This window comes from Diabrotica undecimpunctata, chromosome 4 (assembly GCF_040954645.1).
Source record: "Diabrotica undecimpunctata isolate CICGRU chromosome 4, icDiaUnde3, whole genome shotgun sequence".
NCBI lineage: Eukaryota > Metazoa > Arthropoda > Insecta > Coleoptera > Chrysomelidae > Diabrotica > Diabrotica undecimpunctata.
Window position 1 is genome coordinate 137,205,263 of NC_092806.1, and position 21,528 is coordinate 137,226,790.

Genomic DNA, 21,528 nt, shown 5'->3' on the forward strand with positions numbered 1-21,528 from the left:
CATGTATATGTTTATTTTTGTGAATTTACAATTTATGAATGTAAGATTTCTGTTCTAAAAGATCAATTATATCTTACACACCTTGCCCTGGAGTGATAAATATGTTTATTTTATTATCAGTATAGTACAATAATGGTTTACACTTCACAACTCAACTACAAAAGACAATTACTCAATTACTAATTACATTTCGCCATAAGTATCTATCTTGGGTCACACTAATATCAATCTTCTTTACTGATATGTCCTGTCTAAGAGTCTTCTAACTCTGCGTTGGTTGTGGGGTGAACTGAGTGAGTCTACTCTCGATGTAGCCGTTCCCAATCCCAAATAAAAGAGAAGGAATAGAGGAGTAACGTTTTTACAAAAACCAGAGTTTAACTGGCACGACTGATAGACTTATTTAAGGAGTCTATCAGCCGTGCTGATAGCCGGCCTTGTGTAGGGCTGCAGATGTTAAAACGGCGATTAAGACGAATAATAAGAACATTCGAAACAGAGCATTTGACGGTAGTGGCAGCCTGGCTTTTAGACGTAGTACAGAATCGTTAACGGAACGATTACCTATAAGTAGTATAAGTAATCTCCCACTAATTGGTCAACAGCTACGGGTGGAAGAACTGATACGTGGTGGGCACTTGGAGCTGAGAAATTAACTCCAAAGGTGGAAGAACTAAATTAGTCAATGGTATTGAGATGTGGAAAGCCACATGATGACTACCACATTAAAGATCCGCACAGATATCCTTAGTAAAAATCATCATGAAACCACTAATCGATAATTTAGGAAACCAAGTTTCTGCAGACAGGGACTATCAGATTTATACGACATGGCCTCTCAGGTCGTCATCAAGTTAAACTCCTCTCAAATAAAAATATGAATAACTCTATAACCTTGAAAAATGGAACATGGAACGAAGAACTTTATACCAATCAGGCTTTACTATTTAATATACTGGAAATTAGCGATATACAATAAGCCGTAATCAGGAAAATGTAACACCAGAACAAAGTTCACTACTCCATTTTGTGAACACTATTCCATTCCACTGCAGCCTTGATACAATAATGACATAGTTGCTGCAATATGCCCTGTTCTCAGTTGGTCCACGGGTGTTTATTTAGTAAGACATTATTCACACCTATCCTTCATGTCTGTAGGATATTTCTGTCTGTCTGTAGACATTTACTTAACCATAAATCCGTTAAATAAATTACAACAGGTTACTCAAAATCTAAATTACAAGATTACTTGGTGTTAGGATATATTTGGATGACCAGAATTTACAGATCATGAAATAAAAATATGAGAAATGTAAAAATGACCGCAACTTTCAAAACGATAAAGCTTTTAAAAATTCAAAGGATTAAAAAAATAGATAAACTGATGTTTATGGTGGACAGCTTTCACTATTTGAAATACTGTAATATAACAGACAAAGCTAACGACTGGTTTCCTCGTTAAAAGAAGTAAAATCAATTTAAAAGTGAAATTAGGGTAAGTTCACCGATAACATAGACAATTATTGTAAAACTACGCCATGCGAAGAAATTACCATAACGAATCAAACAAAATAAAAAGTGACGATATAAGTGACAAATAACATGAAAGCAACATACAAATACACACATTATACACGACATTACATACATCATTACGTCTAGGAGAAAACAAATTAATATTTATATAATAAAATTAATGCTTTATTTATACCATAAAATGAATAAAAACTAAGTGTGAAGAAACTTAATTAACGCAAATCGGGGCCAAGACATAAACAGTATTAAACAAAATATTGATGCATTTCTAGCCAATATGAAAAGGGATTGAATCTGGCTCCCCAAAAAAACAGAAGAACTATGTTTAGTAGGGCGAAGAAAGCAGCTAGCGTTGAAGAACAGCATATAGGAAGTGCAAGTTGTGATCGTTTGAATATCCTGTTAAGAGAGCAGGTGCGGTATTAAACGTGGAAAAATCTAAAAAAGACTATGCTCGATGGTATAGTCGCGTTAACATATATATTGTAGAACATTTTAAATACGACGATGTTTGATCCCTTCTTTGTTACAATCGACCGAAATACGTTTTGGTAAGATAAAGGCTTTAGTTTGGAAGCAGTTCGTTAGTAGAGTGTAGAGTGTTGTGTTGCGTACGATAACAACACTGATAAGGTTTTGAAACTGTTTTCTTATGGAAAATTAAAGTTAGATATTGCATTTATATGTGATTAAGCCACATACAGTTGAAGCGGAAAGTAAAGCAAGTAGGGCATCAGAAAGTAAAGTGGTGGAAGTTAAAGAATAAGTATTTGACAAGAGTCTTTACGAGAAGAGTGCTGGAAGAGCTTGAGAAACAAGTTTGAGTAAATGACTGATGGAAAATCAACAGTAAAATTGTGGTGTGATTGGGAGAGGAAGTGTCAGAAAAAACATCTGATAAAGGGCCTCTGAGAAACAAAAAAAACTTGGAGGTGGAACGATAAATTGCAACAGAAGAATAAAGAGAAGAAAGAGGCTAGAAAGGGATGAAAAGTTTATACAGCATTGCTAAAGCAAGGGACAAATCATCAAAGAAAATAAAGCAAAGAGGGTATGTGTACTTTAGAAAGTTGCTAAATGAAAAACACCAGAGGAGAGACTGAGGATGCGGGATCTCAAATGAGAATGTAATACAAGGGATAGCGAGGGATGGAATACCTGTGGAAGTTTGGAAGGCTCTAAAGGAAGAGGACGGTATTGATATTTTGTGGCAAATGATGAGTAGGATATATGAGGAAGAAAGGATGCCCAAAGCATGGACAGAGTGTGTGATGGTATCATGGTATAAAGATAAAGGGGACATTCAGCACTGTAAGAACTATAGGGGAATAAAGTTGATATAGCACACAATGAAAATTTGGGAGAAAACCGTAGGGCAAAGGTTAAGGAGAGACATATCGATAGATGAAAAACAGTTTGAGTTTATTCCAGGGAGGAGGACAACGGATGCCTTGTTTGCTTTGGGACAGTTGGTAGAGAAATACGGCTAGAAGAAAAGACTACATTTGGTATTTGTAGATCTTGTGAAGGCATACGACACAGTCCCAAGACAAGAGCTATGAAGATTTGTGGGAGAGAAATGGGTGTGCACCAAAGTAAAAACTTGTTTCGGATTGACTGAAAGTTTTCCAGTGACGGTTGGTTGTCATCGAGGCTCCTCACTGAGTCCCTAGCTGTTTAACGTTGTTACGGATGTACTGAGAGAGAAAGTAAGGGAGGGGCTCCTTGGTCAATACTCTTTGCTGATGATATCGTGTTAGTAGAGCAGAGCAAAGATATGATGGAGGAGAAGTTGGAGAGTAGGAAATGGGCTAGTGAAGAGAGAGGATTTAAGATTAGCAGGTCGAAAACGTAGGGAAATGGTTGGGGACATAAAATTGATTGGAGAAAAACTAGAAATATTGGAATAATTTAAATAACTTGGCTTCTACATAACAGAAAATGAGCCACTAGTCTGAAAAATTGCCTACAGGATACATTCTGGTTGGTTTAACAGGAAGCGAATGGGCGGGATACTTTTTGTTCGAAAAATAGGAGAAAGGCTGATTGGAAAGATATACGAGTATGATGAGACCTGATGATGAGATGAAGTGTGGCCTGTAAAGAAGATTCAGGAAAAGATGATAGAGGTACCTAAAATGATAATGTTACAGTCTATGTTAGATAAGACTAGAAGGAACAGGTTCGGGAATGACTTGATCAGGAAAAGACCCGGAGTAATTATAGTCTCATAAAAGATTCAAGGACGAAGACTGCAATAGTTTGGTCATGGCAGACGTAGAAATGAAAACTATGTAGGACGAAGAATAGAGTTGTTAGAAGTTGATGGAAGGAGAGGTAGAGGAAACCGAGGAGAAGATGGAAGGATGTAGCAGAAGATTTGAAAAAGAAGGTTTAGGTAAAGAAGACCCATGGACAGAAATGAGTAGTGACGAAAACAAAGGAATAGCGACCCTTGAAAAGGTAAAAGCTGAGGAAGAAGAATAAAATGTGATTAAGCCACAATTGATTGTAACGATAATTACATTTTTAACTACAAAAATTTGACGTTTCGTATTTCGCTCAGGAAATCGTTCTAAAAAAGATTTTTTAAGAATTTTGTTAAAAAGAGTGTATAACCGCCAAAGTAGTTGAAGTGAACCTTGTCAACAACTTTATACACTCTTAACAAAATTCTTAAATAATCTTTTTTGAGAACTATTTCCGGAGTGGAAATCAAATCGTCAAATTTAGTTTGGTCTTCATGGAGCATTAAAAGACTCAAAATACAAAACAAGAGATATTACAATATCTTAATTAACTCAGAAAAAGGCTCTTTTTCAAAGCACACACAAGACAAACTTATATTAACATAAACACTGCAATAAAATTCGCATAAAATAAAACGAAGTGACAACAAAAAAGTTTGCTTACAAGAATGTTTATTTACATGCAAAAAAAGAACAACATAATGACCGTCACATAGTGGGACGTGTACGAACTCATCACTATATAGCCCCCCATAAAATTATTAGACCCTCGGAGATATAGTAAACTGATCACCGGCATCCTTTGGAGATTGGTAAACTCATCACCGCAGATAGGTAAACTCATCACCGGCATTTTTGCCTGGTTTCTAATGCGAAAGATTGCCTCTTACCTGTTATACTTCTCGTTTATGTGATAATTTAATAAATTCAAAAATTATTTTAAGCAAGTTGCTTTAAAATTTAACTGAGATATTAATATGTCTCACGGTGTGGCCTATTAGACGTATCTGCCAATCTAAATGGATTTAAGATCTAAAAATTTAGTTACATAGGATTTCGATAGTGAACTTTAAAATGAAAATATTTGTCAACATGTGCTATTTTTGTTTATATCGGAAGTAGTCCCAACTTCGTTATTTGATTTTCATTGCATTTTTATATTTCTCATTGAATTCTCGAGATAATTTGTTAAGCATACATTCGGTCTAAGTCTTACTGTTTTGGCGTTATTTGACTATCTTGAAAATAATAGACGATTTTGGACAGTAAGTAAGTATAAAATGTCTAAAAAATGAAAAGCTAAAAACTTGAGTGTGCTATTAGTGCATTGAAGTCGAAGGAAACTTAATTTTTTACACGTGCGAAGCTTTACATTTTATGGCATCATTGGCGGAAATTTTTAAATTTGAAGTAATCAGCCATGCATTTATTGTGACAGAATGCATCAAAAGTACAGTTTCCTATACTTTATCTTTCAATGACTTGTACAAAGATCCCACAATTAGAGTGCTTTTAAAAGCAATTTTTTTACATTTTTTGGTTAGTTTTCGCCATTATTTGTAGGAGTCAGATGAGTTGTTCATTTCATTTTATAAACATCATGACAACTAACCTCAATTAGTGTAAGATACAAAATAATTTTTATTTTGTAATTTGTACTAATTTTGTTTTGCAGCACCCTGATGATGCAAATTAAGATTTGAGAAAGCTTGGTAGACTAAAAAGAGTACTTCTTTGTCCTATCTTCAGCTGCACACCCAAATAGTTGTGTTTTGTAGTCTAACTGATCAGCGTTGACTACAAGCGTTTATCGCTTTTTCAGTATATGTATATGTATATATATATATATATATATATATATATATATATATATATATATATATATATATAGTCCAATTAAGTCGGTACCATAAGGAAAATTTTTTTATTTTTAGTTTTATAAAAAAAAATTAATTCTCTAGTTCTGAATGATCTAGAACTTCAATCATCAGAATCAGATATTAGTATTCTTATTTACGCGGTTCGTTAACCCTCTATTGCATAATGGACCCAAACGGGAACTCAATATATAAAATTTCCATGAGTATTTGCTATCGACAATTTTAAGCGCGTACACATCTTATTCCCTTTTGGGAACGTTCATTCTTAGATGTGTATTGTGTGTTGCCGATATACCCACCGGTTATTTCAATAAATAGCAGTTTTGTTTGAAGTGACCTTCGAGTAAGTTGTTTGTTTAGCACGTGTATTTTATTTTCAAATATCAGCTAAAAATAAGGTAAGTTTGATAAATAAAAATTATATACGCGTTTATAAGTGTTGTAAGGATCTACTGATATATTGAAATAATAAATTTACTTTGTTGTTGTTAGAATTTGCCCCAAATTATTACTGTTCCCGTACGGGAACATTGTGTGCTAAAAGTAAATTTTGAAACTGAAAAAATTTAATATTTTATAGCTTGTTTTTATCAAGTTGGTACTTATTTAATGCATTATTGGTTTAAATAAATTAATTTGAATAAACCTGAAGTAAACTTTTTTTTTTCAGAAAAAAAATGGATGAATTTGAAAGTATTCCACCAACATCGTTTTACAACAATAAAGCAAAAACTATTCAGCCCTATAAGTTACGACAGATTCCATCTGAAAGTGAAGATTCGGAACTATCTGATGAAGATAATGTTGAGCCGTTAGCTGCACAAACCACCCGGCCCAGAGTAATCATTGACAGTCAAGAAGACTCTGATGAAGATGATAATTTATCAACCGATGATTCGGATACTGAACTACCTACTAAACAAAAATCTAGCAAAAAAAGTCAAATGACATGGCATCCTTCAAAAACTGTGCGAAATATAGATGAACTGCATTTTGAAGGTAGTGAATTACTTCCAATCAACATATTGCAGCTCAACTCTCCTTACAAATTGTTTAGTTTTTTTTTGACACCAGATTTTATAATTGAGGTAGTTCGACAAACTTGTATATACAGCGCTCAAACAAATCCACAAAAGCCAATTACCACATGTCCTGTAGAAATTGAAAATTTTATGGGGATATTGCTGTGGATGTCTCTAATAAGACAACCTACTACAAGACGCTATTGGGCTCCGACAACAAGAATTTCATAAGTTGCAGATGTAATGCCTATCAATCGTTTTGAAACAATCAAAAGGTTTCTTCATTTTAGTAATAATTTAGAAAATACGCGCAGTCTTGACAAAATAGCGCCTCTGATTGAACAAATAAAAAGATCGTGTTTGCAAATACCTTTAGAAGAACACTTATCTTGTGACGAACAAGTTATATCGTTCAAAGGACGTTCGAGCATGAAGACATACAATCCCAAAAAGCCTCATAAATGGGGATACAAGATGTGGGTTCTCTCAGGAATCTCAGGATTTTCATATAATTTTGAAATTTTGGCTGGAAAAGATGGTTACACAGAATTACCGAATGAAGTAAATTTGGGAGCTGCTAGTAATGTTGTAGTTCGGTTGAGCAGAGAAGTACCATCCAATAAACATCACAAACTCTTCTATGATAATTATTTTTCAAGCATACCACTGGTGTCATATTTGTCAAAACGAGGCATACATTCTATCGCAACAATCCGTACAAATCGAATTCTCAATTATAAAGGTTGGCAAAAGAAGGAAATTAAAAAATTACAAAGGGGTAGCATTCAGGAACACTCTGGCACGTATGAGAATACTGCAATACATACAGTCCAGTGGTGTGACAACAAAATTGTGTCTTTACTGTCAGATTATTGTGGAACTCAACCAACAGCCAAAGTGGAAAGATTCTTTCGCACCGAAAGAACTAGGAAAGAAATTGATTGCCCAGACATTGTACAACAATACAACAGGCACATGGGCGGTGTGGATCTGCAAGATTCCTTATTGGGATTATATCCAATCAAAATCAAAAGTAAAAAATGGTACCACCGTATTTTCTATCATATGCTGGATGTAGCAGTAGTCAATGCTTGGCTATTAGACAGGCGAATTAAAAAACAAATTGGAAAAACTGAAGAGATTATACCACTGCTGAATTTCAAAACAATTCTAGCTGAACAACTAACTAACAGTGGTCTTTTACAAAAAAGAAAAGTAGGTCGTCCTAGAAGTTCTACACCCAAACAACCATCCAAAAGAAGATGCATTGAACCTAGACCCAATATATATGTACAAACAGATCGGTTTTCACACTGGCCAAACTGGACTGTAAACAGGGAAAGATGTAAGTTGATAAACTGTAAAGGAAAATCAAGGGTCTAGTGCGAGAAATGTAAGGTGCATTTATGCTTTCATTCTAAAAGTAATTGTTTTAAGAAGTTTCACAATTTGGAATAGTGTGTTACTGACAATACATCTATCTAATGTGTATGACAATTGGTTCTAATAAAAGTTTTTATACATAATGTTCCCAAATGGGCACACATTTTTTTTTTCAAAAACTGGATCATTTTCAAAAAACTATATATATCGGTGAATTCTACATACATCTATTAAGAGTAATTTAATATAATTTTATTTCATTTCGTCAAAAAATAAAATAAAATAAATTCATGCAATAGAGGGTTAAACAACAAGAATTTTATTAAGACTTGAGAATATCCACAATTCATTTTTTTGACAAACCTTGTATACAACTAAAAAAATTTAATATCTGATCATTGTATTCTAGGTTTTAGATCATTCAAAACTTTTTATGTAACATAATTATTTTATAATAACAAAATTCATAAAACTAAAAATAAAAAGGTTTCACATATGGTGCCGACATAATTGGATACCCTGTATATGTATATATATATATATATATATATATATATATATATATATATATATATATATATATATATATATATATATATATATATATGACTTTAACAATTTAATTAGAAATCTTAAAATGTAATGTCAGAAAAGGTAATCTACAGCAACAAAATAATATTATGCTTGCCTACAAGAAACATCTTATACATTTAACTTAAAGAACTTAATTACACTGATTTTTTTCTGTTTGATCTGGATGATTCGCGAAAACCAGTGCGAAACAACTAAACAAAAACGGTATAAAATTTCTACTCACCAGTTGTATGACATGTAGCCTTACACTCTTTCGTTGCAGTCCACAAAAGCAATTCGATTTTTTTAGAGTCTTTCGCAATTGAAATTTGAAATTATTGATAACCATTATTTTTTGTTCGCGTTGGCTCAGGACGTAATCAATTAGCAGTTCACTATCCATGTTGAAGAAACAAGGGCAAATGAAGAGAAATTTTTCTTTTCGCATGATTTTAGGTAGCTATCAATAGAATTTTGTGGAATTCCCAAATAAAAACCAATAAATTGCAGTTGCATTTAAGACATCTGGATTTGGATTATTCTGTGAAATTACCAAAAACTAGCCGTTTGCTGGGATTTTATGGTCTATACCTGATCCGGGGTGCAGGTAGGCCAGTGATCAGTTTACCAATCTCTTAGGGTCTATTTTGAAAACCCTACTTTTATGGCGGTGATGAGTTTGTACTATGTACGAGGGTATTTATGGTAATTGGTGATGAGTTTACGTGTAGAGATAGTGCAAGCACTCCTGACCACGGCGCAGTAGACGAAATTTGGTTTAGTCCCCACTTCCATGCGAAACGCATTGTACTATGCACTGTATAATTCCACTTACAATAGAACCTTTCTGCCTTTACGTGAATTTGACTCCGCCTTCGCGCAGCTCCATGGTCAGGAGTGTTTGAACTATCTCTACCCACATAGTGTTTTCTTTTAACACGTTTATATAAAAGAAAAAATAATAGCGAAATAATGAAGAAAATGTATTTCATGTAAAATAGAAATTTCAAGTAGATAATAATACTTTTCATAATTCAAAATAACTCTTAAATCTTTGACTAGTTCGCTGCCAGACATATGTTTTAAACATATGTGTCCAATACACCAAACTTATATAGACTCAGACGATAACTCAGATCCGGAAATTTATGATCAATATCTAAAAAAACATAAAAGTGCCTTCTTCGTCAAGTTGGAGACCCGTAGTAGGTAACTATAAAAAACTAATAGATTTTACGATTGGTTCAGGAGTAAATTAGGAAGTAGCTACATTACTGGTAAATGATAAATGACTGGCGCCGTCGTCAAAAAATCGTACTCAAACACACACTTTCAAATATTTGTAAATATCAATTATTATTATTACGATACTTTTTTTATATAGTTATATATCCTCCGCTTTTAAGTGATGTAAGTTTTAAGAACAACCATATGACTAAACAAAAGTGTTAACATAAAATTTTTAATTATACCTAATAATTTTTTATAGATTCTAAAAAAACACTATAAAAGATATATATAAACGCTCACTTACCAAACAAACTGAACTAACGATAAAAATATCTGTTGCTAAACTTAAAAAGTGTCAAGCTATCTAACGTGATTCTTGAACTCAAACTAAATATATAATATCTATAAAGAAGGGAAAACAACTTGGAGAAAAAACAAGTTGTACGCCTGCCAATTGTTCCTAATTATGCAGACGGTGTTTTCATTGCCAATTTTAATCGAAAAATAATAAATATAACATTTAAGTCTGTTTTAAAGTGAGGCTAAGTAATGTAACAGTTTTTGATTTACACGAAAACATACAAACCACGCTACTTTATACAAATTCAAAATTTCAAACCTATAGGATCTTTTTTGTATAAAAGCTATACAAACTAATAAGTTTTTATAGTTTTTACAGCGTAAACCATTGTAATTGAGATTGTTTTTACATTAATATGTTACTTCACAATCAGTAGAACTGAAGAAGTGCAGAAATATTACACGAAACGTTTCCTATTAAAAGATTGAAATAGTATTTTCAATTACAGTGAGATCTAACTTACTTTGCATAATTAAATTAAACAGTCTTACTCTTAGCTATACCATGCGGTTCATGTGTATAGCGTATTAGCGTTATTGTGTACTATGTGAAAAAAACTTGAAACAGGTCGATTTTTATTCTTCAATTGACATTATATTTTACCTCTAAAGCACCCCCTTGGATTTATAAGCACCCCCTCGAAATTTTTAAATAACAAAGGGGTCGTGTGGCATCTTGTTAGAAAGGGATTTTAGTTCTCTGTTCAGCAATATAAAATTTGTGCAATCATAACTTAGAAAATTGATTTTTACAATTAAATTAAATGTTCAAATTGACCACCATTATTCACTTCTTGATAATGTGCGATGTTGGAATTTTCATGACCTCGGGGGTTATTTTCTTAATTTCTTCCGTTATCCTAACTTTTAAGTCAGCAATATTGCCTGGTCTATTCAAATATACTTTAGAAATAATCAGGTATTTTCGTATCTGTTCTGCTAAACATTAGGGAAAACTTTGAAGATAATAAAATATTAGTAAAAAAGACAAATAAACAATTGATGTGAGGTCAGTAGGCTGCTGTCATTTAAGTATTTAAAGTTACTTAAAGACATCAGTATAATATTTGTGCGCGTATTAAATTTAATTATGGCTCATTTGTCCGAGACTCAAAGAATAGACATTTTAATTATGATTGGTTGTGGTAATAAAACAAGGACTCAAAAGGAGGTTTGTGAAATGTTTAATAATAAATACCCTGGTCAACGAGTTTCGCAGTCTTCAGTTAATAAAATTGAAAAGAAGTTTCGTTATACTGGACATGTAAAAAATATTGAAAAACCATGTAGAAATGTTAAATTTACTGATGAAAAAAAGTTAGATGTACTTCTAGAGATTGAGGAAAATCCGCATAAGACAACTCGAGAACTTGCCGCCGTAAATGATGAAGCGACGTTTCATTTAAACGGAACGGTTAACAAACAGAACTGAAGATATTGGAGCAGAGAATATCCTCAATGGGTGTGTGAGACTCACACGCAATATCTTAAAAAGGTTAACGTTTGGGCTGGTATCATTAACAATAAAATTATTGGTCCTTATTTTTTTGAGGGCACAGTTGATGTTGAGGTATATCTAGCTTTTTAATTAACTTTTTAGTGCCTACATTACGAAGTATTTTTCCTGATGTTAATCATCCAAATGAGATAGATCGATAGATAGATAGATAGATAGATCGAACTTCTTTCGATTACTTCTTATGGGGTTATTTAAAATCTAAAGTATATTTTAATAGACCAAACAGTATTGCTGATTTAAAAGTTAGGATAACGGAAGAAATTAACAAAATAACCCCCGAGGTCATACAAAATGTTATACGAGAATTCAAAAATCGCCTCGGTTATTGTCAAGAAGTGAATAATGGTGGTCAAGTTGAACGTTTAATTTAATTGTAAAAATAAATTTTCTCAGATATGATTGCACAAACTCAAAAAACTTTATATTGCTGAACAGAGGAGTAAAATCCCTTTCTAACAAGGTGACACACGACCCCCTCTGTTATTTAAAATTTTCGAGGGGGTGCTTATAATACCAAGGGGGTGCTGAATAAAAATCAACCTATTTCAGGTTTTTTTCACATAGTACATAATAACGCTAAAAATGAATTTATTCCATACATATGGACCGCATGGTATCTTCTTCTTCTCATTGCGCCGTCTCCTTTCGAAGTTCTTCTCCTATTCATTCCTGTTACTCCATCTCTAGCAGGCATTCCATCTCTATTGCTACTATCTTATGACTGTTTTTATTATTTATAATCCAATTTTCAGCCCCATATGTCATAATACTTCGTACTAATGTTTTATAAATCTGTGTTTTTGTCTTCATATTTAGGTGTCTATCCCACCATACTGGGTTAAGTTGTCAGATTTCTGTTCTTGTTTGTCCTAATCTTTGCTTAATTTCTTCCTCTGTGGTTGCCTATTTCGTGATCATAAACCCCAAATATTTGAATTTATCCTTTCCTTTGATTGTTACGTTGTCGTCAATATGTAGATCTTCTATGTTTTCTACACTTGTAGATAGATAATTTGTTTTCGCGAGGTTAATATCTAGGTCAGCCTTGGTATATTCTTCTTGTAGTTTCTTCATCATGTAACTAAGATCTTCTTGGTCTTGTGCAATCACTACTTGATCGTCTGCAAAGCTTAACGTATATAGGTATTTATTTCGTACCGGTACTCCCATGCCTTCGCATTTTCTTTTCCATGTAGTCCAGGTTTTTTCTAAGTGTATTTTGAATAGGGTTGGAGATGTGGAACAACCCTATTGTGGCTTACACGGTTGGCTGATACGGTTTTCTCAGGTCCACCAATGCCAAATGTATATCTCTAATTTTTGCTTTTTTCTTTTCCAACAGTTGTTCCAGTGTTTATATGTGGTCTATGCATGATCTTCCTGCCGTGAGGCCTACCTGATTCTCCCCGATTTTGCCTTTTATCGCTTTCTTTATCTTTTCTCGCAGTATCTTCCCATATAATCTTCCTATTGATGATATTACGCTTATTCCTATGTAGTTTTCGCATCGTTTGTATAGTGTTCCCACTAATTTGAATATTATGAACATCTGCCACTTGTACTTATAAATGTCTCATTGTGGCTCAATGTCTCTTATAGTATGAAGCCTGATAAACTTATCTTGGCGTCGTGTTATAACTCTTTCTATGTCTTATCCAGGTCGTCTCGTATGATCGTTTGTTTCTCGAAAACGTTAAATGACTCGTAATATTGTTGTATGAGATAATCTTAACCCCAAGTGTATTTTACGATAAGTTAATTCTACATCAGCTACGATGTGCTTTGAACGTTCTTTTCTTGTTTGTTAATAGAGATATCGAGATGATTTTTTTAAGAAAATATTGAGAAATGATGAAGCTATCTTGCAATATTAATACTATGTAGCGTTTGCTTCTAATAAATTCCACAGGGAGTTAAACAATCAGACGAAAAAACGCAACTTTATTTTTACACCTCGCATATGGGAAAAATGTTAACATTTCTTAGAAAATATTGGTAAAGTAGTTCCTTAGAAATAGATCTATAATGTGAAAAAAAAATTATCGAGATCTAATTAACCGTTTAGAAGAAAAATAGTTTTAATCTTTGTATTAACTGTAATTGTATTACAGGTTATAATGGTGCGTTAATTTTGGAAGTTACTATATTTATACACATATAATCTTGAGGCTGATTCTCAAGGAAAAATAGAATACTGAAGGGTGCAGAACAAACTTCTTGGATCAAAATTATTTGAGATTGGATGGACATAAGAAACACGGGGCAACTTTTCATATATTCATTGATACTAATTGCTGATTACTAAGGTTGGATAATTGATGTAGAGAGGAACAAGAAGAAATGACTTTTTTAGGGGATGAAAAATAGCTAAGCTTTAGGAAGATTTCATTACCACTACTGTTATTATTAAAAGAGACTAGACACTCTCTTTGGCTTGTTTAAAAATCGTCTACTGATATCATTACTGGGTCGAGTGTTGCTTTTATCGTCTCGACAACAAAGTCCTAAGGAGGATTTGATCATAGATTTGAGTGATAGGTTGTGAAGGGCTATTTCTGACAATATGATCTGTTTCGAGTTTAAATACGCGACTGAATGTCTGGTTTTTAGGGTTTTGGTAGATGAAGTGAAGCAATTTTATTTGCTTTGGCCTTTTCTTCTTTTGTTTTTATAATACAAGATAGTAACCAACGGATGAGATCGTTTAGAAAGATTTTGTTTTGTTACGACTTTTTCGACAGAATTTTCCGCCGTCTGCGTATCTCTGTGCGTTGACGAGCATGTGGGATAATGATGTTTCTCTTAATTCTGATAGATACACTATTATATTCTGTTAATAAATTTTTAATTCTATTAAGTCTCGGCTAGTTAATAGTATTATTCTGTATATAAAATTAGTTATTGCATTTTCAATATTATTTTGGTTTCTATATTTGGTTTATTTTTAGGATATACAGGGTTCTTCTATTAAACATGAATTAATAATGTTTGTCTTTTTAATGATTTAAATCATTAAATAAATTTAATTAATCAATATGTTTTCTTGTTTTACATCCAATGTTAGTTTCGCATAGAATTTATATGATTAAAATAATTGTAGCATTAATATTTTGTTGATGGCAGGGCTTCCCATGATTCATTATGACGTATATTATAACAGGATATTCCGAGGTCGACAAAAAGGTATTAATAACTCTTCGCTGATTTTCCTTTGTCAATGATTTTTACATTGTACAGCTGCTTTTTTTGTGCTTATATGGTTGCATTCGTGTCTATTTTTTTCCTTTAAGCAATAATCAAACTTTTTTGTGTTATACCTTAATAACTGTCATAAAAGATCACACTAACCGTTTACACACCTAAAAGAAGAATTTTACTCCTTTTATCTGACTGAATTAATATCCGTTAGAAACAATAATGGTTATTAAATTAAATCTGTATTTTATAATCAATTTTTAGCACTTTAGGTAAATACACCAAACCTAAAAAATTATGTTTACTGTTTATTTCAAATAGCTATTAAAACAATCATAAAAAATGAAAAAATAATTTTTTGGCTATAAAAAGATTCTTGTAAATTTTGAGAAAATTGATTTAAATAAAAGGTGTAGATCTTAAAAAGTCCTTTAATTATGCGAGTTTTAGTCCATTCATCAGAGACGAAAAGTCACTGATATATATATATATATATATATATATATATATATATATATATATATATATATATATATATATATATATATAACGAGTTTATTACAGCTGCCGCCGTTTCTCGCAACCTAGCTTCCAACGCTTGCGATCGTTCCAGTCATCTACTTGTAGACCCCTATCTTCCATTGCACCTTTTACTTCTTGATCTTCTTGGTCTTCCCTTTTTCCTGCGGTTGGTGGGGATCCACTGTAACATTCTCTTTGGCCATCGTTGATCATTCATCCTTTCTACATGGCCATACCATTTCAGCCTTTTGCATTCTATAGTTTCCAGGACGTCAATGTCTATGCCCATACGCTCTCTGATTTCAGTATTCCTTACTCTATCTCTTCTAGTGAGTTGGCAACATCTTCTCCAATAATTCATTTCCATTGCTTTTATTTTGGATGCGTCATTTTTATTTATTACCCAAAGCTCTGAACCATATGTAGGAATGCTTTCTATGATACTTTTGTATATCCTAATTTTTGTGTTTCGGGTGATGTGGTTATTCCAAAGTATACTATTCAGTTGACGTATTGCTGCATTTCCTTGACCAATTCTAGTAGCTATTTCTTTTGTATTCCGACCATTGTTTGTAATGTTTACACCGAGATATTTATAGCTATCAGTATTTTGAATTTGTTTGCTTCCTAGTTCTAAGTGCTTTCCTTCCCCTCCCACTACTACGTACTCTGTTTTTGATGGATTAATTGATAAGCCCCACTTAGTATATTCTTCATCTATTTTTCGTAACATGTAGTGAATATCATCTTGATCTTCTGCAAGTATTACTTGGTCATCAGCAAAATGCAAGCTGTACAGTGTATGGTCTCCAATTTTAACACCCATAGGTTTACATTTTCTTTTCCAAATATCCAAAACCCCCTCCAAATAAATCTTAAAGAGTGTAGGTGCAATGCAGCAGCCTTGGCGAAGTCCTTTGGTCACTTTTATCTTTTTTGTCACTTTTTGTCCAATCTTTATTACACTCGTCATATCATCGTACAACTCCCTTACAGCGTTAATGTAAATCGGTGGAATATTCTTGTCTTCTAGCACCTGCCATAGCTTGGCTAATGGGACACTGTCATACGCTTTTTGAAGATCAATAAATACCATGTGTGTCTCCATATTATGTTCCAAACGCTTTTCTATTGTTTGTTTTAGGCAGAACACATTGTCTATACAAGAACGACCAGTACGAAAGCCACTCTGATCTTCAGCGTCTTCCCAGCAAGTCACTGAATCTCTAAAAATCATACGAACAAGCTGAATTTTGCCAAGAATATCAATTTTGGGACCCCAAAAAAGATGCAAAAAAGTTTACGACTTTTACCCCCGGGACTCCACCTAAAACTCCCTCGTAGTAAATAAATAAAGCTTCTGGGATCAAAAATTAATGGGAAAATCCCAGTAGTTGGCTGCATATCATCGTTTAAAAAACTAGTTAGTAGGTCTGAGTCGTTATAACTTGCAAGAACCACGTGTTCAAGTCGAGCAAAGAAACATGTTGCTCTTTAAGTATTAAATTTTTATCCAATATCATCGACCTAGAGTCACATTAGAATTTAAATTTGGAACAATGTAAAACCATATATTGATGTCACAGCTACAATTTTAGTATTAGCTTTAATTGCAAAAGAAGGCAATGAAGATGATCTGATCTAGATCGAAAACGTCACGTTATGCTACTGTATAAATTTTGACGACACTTTTTAAAAGTTTTAATTATATGTTTTATACCTAAATACAAATGTGAATTGTTTTACTTCTGTATAAGTTTCTTCTGGGGTTAGTCCAATTTCGTATGATTCAGCTTGTAGTCTGATTAGTATTAGCCTGTAGTTTTGCGGAAGCGTGGTATTCTTTCCTGGCTTTGGAATCATGATAACGTGGGCTTCCTTCCATCAGATTGGGAAGAGCCTGTATCTGAGGATTGCGTTCGTTATGTTGGTTAAAATACTATTGCTTTTGTTGGTAGATACTTCAGAGCTCTATTTGAAATTTCATCTAGACCAGGTGCTTTTCTCAGTGAGCTTTTTTTAATTAGTTCATTTATTTCTTGAGGAGATGTAGGTGTGATGATCTCCTCTTGTTCTTCGGGCATTTCTTGTTGTTTTTCGACTTCTTCGATGAAGTCTACATCTTCGTCTTGGTGATAATTTAATTCCACTCTTTCTCGAGAGTCCTCGAGAGTGTAGACAACTCCATTTCCATTTTTTGTAGTATATGTTTTGCATGTTTGTACCTTATTCCTTCATTTCTTGAACGTGGTCATCTCACCGTCGGCTTCTATGTTCTGCTAGTGCTGTTTTCACATCTCTGTTTAGCCGATTTGCTTTTTGCCGGTTTGTTTTTGTCCTCCTGGTTTCTTGTCCTTCTAGCTCTCTTTTTGGCTCTGTTCTTTTCCTATTATGTATCTTTTCCTGTGTATATAATATTTCTTCTTCAGTAGTGCTATTTCTAAGTGCTACTTGTACTATGTTTTCGAACTCTAGGACTCTTTCTTCTATTTCTTGTGGATTGTTTATCTTTGGGACGTTGTTGATTCCAATACTAACTAGTCTTTTGTAATTTACTCACTTTGTTTTCTTTCTTTTTCTTGTTGCTGTGTTGTTTTCGTCTCTTGTCCCTATTTCTTGTAGTATGGGGTTATGGTCTTGTGATCCTTCGTTTAATGTTCTGATCTCGGTATGTAGTCCTAGATTTTTAACTACTACTATGTCTAGATGGGTGGGTTAAGCATTTCCTGAGAAATGTGTCAGTTCGATGGGCACTATTACCATTGTATCTTCATATATCTACTACCATTCTAACATCAAAACGACATTTTTACGTTAACTAATGAACTCTACTAATTCGACTCAAATTCGATTGGTCCGGACTTGTTTAGCTCGCCCGAAAAATATAGAATAAAATGGATTCACTCGACTAAATAACTTTAATAAATTACTTACTACTCGATTAAAATACTAACATAGTGCGAACTAAGCATGTTAATAAACAATGGAAATATCATTTCAAGAAAAAATTCTTTTAAAAAAATTGTACCTTTTCACCAGCCTTTCAGTGAACCTACTTACAAGCGGGTGACAGAAAAAACATCAAAAGTTATTATAAATGTTTATAAGATAAAAAGTCAGATTTTTAAACGGTTTTCTTATGACCAATTTAATAAAATTTGAAGTAAATTTGTTTACATATAACCCAAAATTTAAACCTCTAAAGTCACTATTTGGGAAGGTACAATTGTTTAAATAATCGCTGTCGGGGATAAACAAATCAAATAACATAAACTATTAGGTAGATCTGGCTGAAATCAAGCACAATTCAATAATTCATTAATTGCCACAATTTCAAGTACTTATATTAAATATCATTTTGCAAAAAAACAAATTTATTAACATTTATAAATTACTTTAACATAAAGGGTTTTTTGCAATTATCTCGGTCAATTGTTTATGTATTTAAATTTAGAAACTCGCAAATTAAAAACCTTTTCAAGATCTATAATTTCTATTTGAACCATTTTTCTGTAAAATTTATACAAAAAGTTTTATAGTCAAGAAATGATTTTTTCACTTTTTTTGATTGTTTAATAAAAAAGCATTAGCTGCACGTCTTCCAGAATTTGTCACAAGCTATCCCTCATATAAATTTTACAACTTTCAAATAGTAAGATTTTTACGTGAATTTGATGATTTTTTTCACGGATAGACTGGTCTAAAATGTGAAACACAAAATACCTCCTAAAATAATTTATGCTATTTACTACATCATATTGAAGTAAATTTTGTCTTTGTTATCTTAGCCTCAATTTATAACAGACTGGTGCAAGTATGTGTGGTGTGCCTAAATGAGGTGTAAAACTTACATTTTGTTTTATTCCAGGTTTTATGTCAAAATAAAAGAGATATGAATATTAGTATGATGAATGAATGATCTTAACAACAATGATAATTTTAACTTAACATTTTTTATACACTTGAGAAATTATTGACAGTTCTATACTATTTTAAATGATTATATGCCTAACCGTACCCATAAAATCAAAACATGATAAATTGTAAAATAATTGTTCTTATAATCATTTTCTTCTTAGAATATGATTACATCAAGGACTTATTTACAGATAAAACGGAAGAAATAAACGAAACATTATCAACTAATGAAAATATACAAATTCTAATATTAGAGGTGAAAGAGGCAATTAAAAACTCAAAAAGTGGTAAAGCGCCAGGTCCTGATGAAATTCCAGTAGAAATATTAAAAATCCTTCTTCTTCCTTCTTGTATGTAGGCTTTAAAGCCTGTTTCTTCTTCAATATTAGCCTCCTTAATTGTTTAAATTATCGCACCATCTTTTTCTTGTTCTGCCAATACTTCTTCGTCCATTTGGTGACTTATCTCTTGCTATTCGTACTATCCTATCCTCTGCCATTCTACTAATGTGGTCGTTCCACTTCTCTTTCCGTTTTGTCACCCATCTATTTATGTCTTCTATATTACATGCTCTTCTTATGTTTTCGCTTCTCTCTTTCTCCAACAGACTCTTCCCTGATATTCATCTCTGTTGCTTCTAGTAGTCGTCTCGTTTTAGATGTGTGAGGTCTTGTCTCCGCCGTGTATCTTAATATAGGTCTAATTGCTGCTTTATAGATTCTTGTTTTTGTTTCTTGTCTTATGTGTTTGTTCTTCCAGATTGTGTCATTAAGAGATTCCGCCACTTTACTTGCTTTTAAACTTTGTTGTCGTACTTCTTCTTCAACAGCTCCGTAACTAGTTATATCTATTCCCAGATATCTAAATCTTGCTTCCTGGTTTATTAATTTCCCATCAATTTCGATTTTACATCATAGTGGGTATTTAGATGTTGTCATACATTTGGTTTTTTCTGCTGATATTATCATATTGTGTTTCTTGGCTGTTGTATTGAATATGTGTGTTAATCTTTGGAGCTCGCGTTCTGTCTCGGGGATTAATGCGACGTCGTCTGTATAACATAATATTTGGCTATCTTTGTTCCCCATTCTGAAACCATGACCTTTATACACTGCTTGTGTTATTTCGTCCATTATTATATTAAAGAGAAGTGGACTTAACGAGTCACCTTGTCTGACTGCGCATTGTGTTTGATGATGTTTCTCCATGCGTCTGGTATCTTGCATTGCAATATTAGTTTTTAAGTTTTGTCATCTCAAGGGTTATACTTTCTCCTCCGTGTTTTAGAAGCTCGTTGATTATTCCGTCTGGTCCTGGTGCCTTTCTATTTGTGAGTGAATTTATGGCTATCTTTACTTCCTGAAAACTGATTTCTATTTCGTGTCTTAATTCAGGTACGTTATTGTGTTGATTATTATTTGTCTTTCCTAGAAAGACAAACAAGTAGAAATTCAAAGAGGACTCGGACAGAAATGTGAGCTGTCGCCACAATTATTTAGTGTGTACTTCAAACTAATATTTCAGGAGGCACTATGGGAAAGAACTGAAGGTGTAAGGATTAATGCGGGCATCATTAATAATATAAGATTTACAGACGATACCGCAATCATGGCAGAAAATATAGAAGATTTACAAATTTTTACAGAAATCCACAAGGAAAATAATTCCTGCAGCTGGCTGTATACCACGTATCACAAAAAAGAGGTTAAATCTTTGTAAATGGGTATATTTAAAAAACCCTTAAAAGGGTTACATCAAATAACACGAACGTTTTCGGAACAACAGTTCCATCATCAGGTTAAAAATGCCTAAAATAAGTATAAACCATTTAATTAAACGACGTTTGCTTTAATTAAATGAAGGGGTGAGTGGATGAAGGGAGTAAGTGACATTTTTTAAGAAAATGAGTTATCCGCATGGATGAAGGTGGTAAGTGCTAAATTAAATTTTCCACTTATCCCCAGCGTTCTATGATTTAAAATAACTGAGATAGCCAGCGTATGAAGGAGGTAATTGACCATACTACTTTAAATATCTAGTGAATGAAGGAGGTAAGTAACAAGATAAAGTACTTACTTCCTTCATCCATACCACAAAGAATAAAAAGTTTTGAACTACAAGTAAATTCCATATGATGA

The 21,528-nt window shown here is 33.0% G+C and overlaps 1 protein-coding gene across 3 annotated transcripts in view; it reads right to left on the reverse strand.

The window, feature by feature from the left end:
• The window catches only part of LOC140440098 (uncharacterized), a 457,243-nt gene that overhangs the window by 344,679 nt on the left and 91,036 nt on the right, over window positions 1-21,528 (reverse strand). The window lies entirely within an intron of this gene.